We start from the raw sequence: 6000 nt of genomic DNA on the forward strand, positions 1-6000 counted from the left end.
TGATCAGAATGACACAGGTGAAGCACAGACTTCATTAGATGAAACACCATTGAATCACAGACATGGCATAGTGGTCAGAGATTTTCTATTATCAGTTAGAATCATGTACACAATGAAATGAAATTATAAATATATATTTCATAGTATAATATTTATTTCTTAAACATGCAGATCCTTAGCCCTCTCTCTACATTTGATCTATAGTTGGTGTTTTTCTAAATCACCTTTATTTCTTTAAAATGGGCCTTTTGTAGCTGCTCTCCAGAGCTATCATTTTTGAGCAAAGGGAAATTGAGATATTTGCATATATTAGATGATAAAGGACATATTACAACATGTTACTATTGACACTAATGTAACATTTCTATTCTCCAATTCTGTCTCAGCAGATCCTAATGGTCCAATGCAAATGAAGTGTAATGAAAAGCATTACAGTGTAGTGTAATGAAAAGCATTACACAACATTATTGAAAATCTGTAAGGAGTGTAAGGAAGCTTTACAAATAAAAGAGGGTGCATAAATCTATCAGCTATCAGTAAATGTTAAAAAAGATGGTGACACAGTGTCATACATTAAGTCCTAAAACTAAACAGGGTCACCCAAAGGAGCAGAAGTAAAATAAGTACAATATAGTGAATATTATCATAATGCATTTTATGCCTACACAATACAATCATATCTAAAAAAAAACCCTTTAAATAAGCCTTATGACAGATTTGCACTTTATGTGCCACAACCCTTGTGAAATTAACCATGGTTTTATTGGTGTATAGTTGTAGTAACCATGTTTTTTTTTTTGGTGCATTGATTACTATCAGCAGAACCATGGTTTTACTACACTAACCATGGTTTAACTATGTTTTTTGAAAACCATGGTTATTTTGTGGTTACCATGGTTTTACTGTAACCATGTTTTTTACTGTAGTAAAACCATTGTTACTTTTCACAAGGGAAAAGATATTCATAATTCATATGTTTACAATCATATATAAAATCTATGATTATTTTTACTATATTAATTATTTTAGATTGTTTTAGATTATTTTAAATAATATTGTGTGTATTTTCGTTGAGACACATACAATATTGGACTTAAATGGGGTAAAATAGGTTCGTATTAATTATTTAATTAATTAATTTTATCTGTTTTGTAATCACGCACTTCTAAGTCGATTATAAAACGTTGATTTTGCCAGAAAGTGTTGGTTTATAATGTTATTTCTCATTTAAAAACTTTTCAGTTCTCTGACGTTTCCATGGTGACTTGTGAAATCTGCGATCCATTGACAATGCCTTTATGTTGTTACCGTGAGCGCGCTTTAACTCTGGGTTATTTTCAGCGAGTTGATTGAACTAACTCTTAAACTGTGTTTTGGAACCGACATACCCCGAGTAAGCAAGTTTGGGGTTGATCAACCCAAAGTTCGGGGTTAATCTGATGGTAAGTTAACCCTGCTTTCTGGAATACACCCCTGATAAGAATATAAATATAGCCATATATGAACATCCAAAAAGTGGTATATTTTGCTTGCATGCTATATTATGTAACTTTGTGTGTAAAACTGACGTTTGCTTGTCCTTTTTATTACAGGAAAACATAATTGTAGTTTCTGTAAGGATGTTATGTCCCTCAGATTGCCTGTCCTCAGAAGGCTAAATAACCAATGTGTGTCAGCAATCTTAAAACATTATTTTCAATTTTTTGACACATAATCAATAAAACAAGTAGATATATTTTAAGCACCGCAACCTGAGATGCCGTTTCTTTTATGTTCTATTGCTTTTTCCTCTGCTATTGTAGTATATCAAAAGACTGTTTTGGTAGCTTCTCTTTTAGTGCCAGCAGAAATATTTGTTTAGCAGTCTTAATTGTTCTTAAGTCTTAAATCAGTGGTTCTAAAACTTTTTCCGTGTGCGGCCCCCCTTGTGTACGGTGCACTTTTTCGCGGAACCCCCCAAAGAAAATTTATGACAAAAACTTTTCTAATATTTAACATTTTAATTTAACAAAACATTAAGTTATACAAAGTAGTGCTGTTGCCTAGTAGCCTTATTTTTTAGGTTTAATTACACAGAATTCATGCTAAATGAATGTATTTTATAAAATGTCTGAAAACTGGGACCCCCTGGCACCAACTCGCTGCCCCCAGTTTGAGAACCACTGGTTTAAATATCTGAGTTGGTATTTGTAGTACAAAAAAGTATTAAAGTTATTAATCCACAAAGTTAATCCGGCTTTTCTCTGTCAAGGCGCCCATTTCCAAATTCAAAAGTACATCTGAAAGAAGGCAATGTCAGAAATCTGTGACGTAGCATGCAAGAACAAATGAGCATTTGATTCCAGGGCCCTTGCCCAAATGCTATGTTGGAGAAGGGTTGCTACACTCGAATTGGATTTTTGTGGGTTAACATAAACAAATGTCTAGTTCCATCAGATAAGGCTGCTAGGACAACTAGACACATCTTAAGGCAGCAAGGATGAACTCAGTACCAAAACTGAGCAGAAGAGGACATTTTGATTGGTCCACACTGCATTTCTACTTATAAACAACCCCCTTCACACCCACCTAAAGGCAGGGGTACACTTTTTTCCGCATCCGGCTTGTGCTTTCCAAGTATACTCCCGCGATGGACACATGCAATACAAATAATTTCTTATTCCAATTATTACTCTACCAGTGCAGCACTGATCTGCAACATTTACAGTACATTACAAAATAGGATAGATGAAGAAAAGTAGTGGATCCACCACTGCAAACAAAGTTTAGATCAAACAACAAGAAAACAAAGAACAGCAATCAAACATTATGGTGACAAAAATGCTCCACAGATTTCTGTTCTTGAAAGAAGTGAAAATAAATAAAGAAAAGATGATGCTGTGTGTGCAAATGCTGTCTATGGCCTTTGTGTTTTTGTTTATAGTGTAGTGTCCTGTCTCAACATTGTCTCACGCACATGCGCTGTCGTACGCGGACTGTACATGCGGTCTCAAATTTTGGGCAGCACGCGGATAGTGTGCGCAGATGGCCGCGGACCCTCCTGATGACGAAAATTACGTCATGCGGACGGCGCACATACGCGGACGTCCCTAGTATACTTTCGGCTTAAGCTAGGGTAGTTATAAATTCCTAGAGACATCAAGAAACCACCTGCTATTAACTGAACATGCAGCAGTGTTGGCTAAAACACAATGTTGGCTAAAAGACAAATCCTTACATGCTTTTACTTCATACTCGTTTAGAGACACTAGCAATCTGAAGTGTTATGCAACTTTTCACATCATCAAAGTTATTAACATATAAACGAATGCATGAATAATAAAATAACACTTTACTCTTATGTTTTTACTTTTTACATTTAGGACAATGCCAAGGGTATTTTGGAAGTGGTTTGGTAGGTGAAAAATGCATAGATAAAATTCTAAAGACAAAGTTGTACTCTGTACTTTATGCTATTCAAATGAGTTTCTGTACAATAACAGAAAGGTGGGCCACATTCTTTGGGCTCCCTATGACATTTGCCAATCACAGTTCTGCAACAAGAAAGCACCAATATGCGAACTCCTTGATCACTGATGCAAAGAACAACATTGGGCCGCCCATTTGGTATAGGCTAGCTAAGAGTAATAGCAATGCCGATGCCTTTTTGAGGCAGCCTCCAAATTATAGTGATGCGGTGGGGCAGATGGTACCAGTCACTGTGGTTCCTGCATCGATTCAACAAGCCTGAGGAATAAAGTCTGTCTAGAAGTCAAGCCAAGCTGTCCTTAAAGTTTTCCCAAGCCATTCTGCAGCCGATCTTAGAGATTTGCAAGAGGCTGATCCAGAGATTGTGAGGGTAGTGTTTTTGGTGGCGCAAGAGCTTTCCGGGAAATGATTATCTAAGAGTAGTCTGACTTTGCTCCACCAGTGGGAGCGGCTGGTGGAATGCGAATGAGTTCTTTATTGTCAGATCTTCCAGAGAGGTGGCCAGATGGCGTAAAGAATGTAAACATCATCTTTCTGCCAAGGATGCACAGCGGCGTCTAGTTTTTTGGGGCACTTGTTGGCCTTTAGGCCAAATGAGATCAGTGGGTCAAGTGTTTGTTGTGGAGTGGTTCTGTAAGTTTGGGGTTCCTGGTCATATACATTCTGACCAGGGCTGCAACTTTTCGAATCTTCACTTAAACAGCAGCAACAGACTGTATAAGGTGTAAAAGTCACAAACAACACCCTACCATCCTGCAGGGAATGGCAAGTGTGAAAGGTTTAACAGAACTCTGCAAAACTTTTTGTGCTCCTTTCTCCCTTTGAAAAAGCGGGACTGTGCTGTATGTCTTCCTCTTGTCCTGTTTAGCTACAATACTTCCCCCATCAATCAACTGGTGAGTCACTATACTGTTTCATGTTCGGTCAAGAGCCTTGGTTACCAGTTGATTTCCTGTTGGGTAAGGTAGAGGGGATGGCTGTAGGAAATGTACATGGGTGGGTTGTAGAGCATCAAACTTGGTTGCAAATGGCTTTTCGAGGAGGCACGTTAGCACTTGAGAGTCGTTGCTGATAACCACAATGCACGGCATGACTCACACTCAACATGCACCCCTGGGGGAGGGTCAATTGGTTATCTCCGTGACTTTGGCGTAAGAGGTCGGTCAAAAATCCAGGACCTGTAGAGTCCGGTGATGTACCAAGTGGTAAAAGCCCCTAAGGAAGGAGGTTCGGTGTGCCCTGTTGCCCCTGTGAATGATTTGGACAAGGTGAGGCAGGTACAGAGCTAGGAGATTTGTGGGTTTTACCACCGGCTGATGATGTTAGGGTTCCAGTGGCCTTAGGGTGTTTAGGGTCCCCCAGTAGTTACATGGTGGTGGCCCCACTCAATTCAGGTCAGCCGCTTGGAAATGAGTTAGTTCAGTTGTCAGAAGGTTTGCCCAATGGTGACGCAGTGCGACAGACTAGTTGAACTACAGATGGCCAATATTCTAATATCCCAATCTCCTGCGGTCTTTCAGGGGTGATGGGTATTGAGGATGGGGTATCTAGGGCCATTTCAGCAATTTTTAGGCCCTGGAATTCAATAAGTGTTTTGTCTATCGTTGGGGCGACAAGTGCAGAAGCGGGGGGTGGATTGTTATAGGTTTACCGAAGCTCTTCCTGCTGGATTTGGTGGGTTGTCCTGCTCAATGATTGTTCTATCATTGGGCAGTGGGAACATAGAAATTTGGCTGTGAGGTGGTATGGCGTCATGAGTCACGACCCTTCCCTCTACGTCATATTTAGTTGCCGGCCAGGTATGTTTGGTGATGGCTGAGTTTTAGTGGTGCATGGTAGCTCATGTTAGCATATTCTTTGTTTAGAGCTGTGCATTGGGTAAACCTTGTGGCTGATGCTTGGTTGACATTGCCCCTTGGCAGGTAAGTAAAACCCTTGTGATGTATTTTTGTGTAAGACTGCGTTCATAAGTTGTATGAGTTTGTGTTTTGTTTAAGGTCCGAAGTTTGAGTGTGCCTGGGGGACATACCACAGTTCTTGCATGTGTTTGTTTGGGTTTTTTCTTTGTTTTTTTTTATGCCCTCTCTTTTTACTGCTATATCTGAGCTTTGAGGGATTTTGATTTAATTATTTAGTTTTTGTTTAGTATTGTTGTATTTGATTTATTTTGTTTTGACTTAATTATATTGGGGTTCTTTGTTATTGTGTTAAGTTGTGTTGTCATTTTTGTTTTGCAGAAGAAGGGATTATCCATCTTTTCCTTTGTTTGTTTGTTGCTTTTGTATTAGTTTGTATTTTGTTTTGCTTGTGGGTGAAATTGCGTGTTTAAGAGTCAGTGGAATCTCTATTTGCTGTATACTACTTGTTTGTAAACTATAGCGTGCCTGTGAGCGTACCAACGGCCCTGTGACCATTCTAAGTGTAACATACCATCTTATTTGTTTTGTTACAGGAGCTGAGTGCCAAAGGCGGGGTGGATTTTGGTAGTGGTTTTCTATAATGAGTGTTGTGCTGTGTGCAGTGGAATGTGTG

The sequence above is a fragment of the Paramisgurnus dabryanus genome, chromosome 4 (assembly GCF_030506205.2).
Source record: "Paramisgurnus dabryanus chromosome 4, PD_genome_1.1, whole genome shotgun sequence".
NCBI lineage: Eukaryota > Metazoa > Chordata > Actinopteri > Cypriniformes > Cobitidae > Paramisgurnus > Paramisgurnus dabryanus.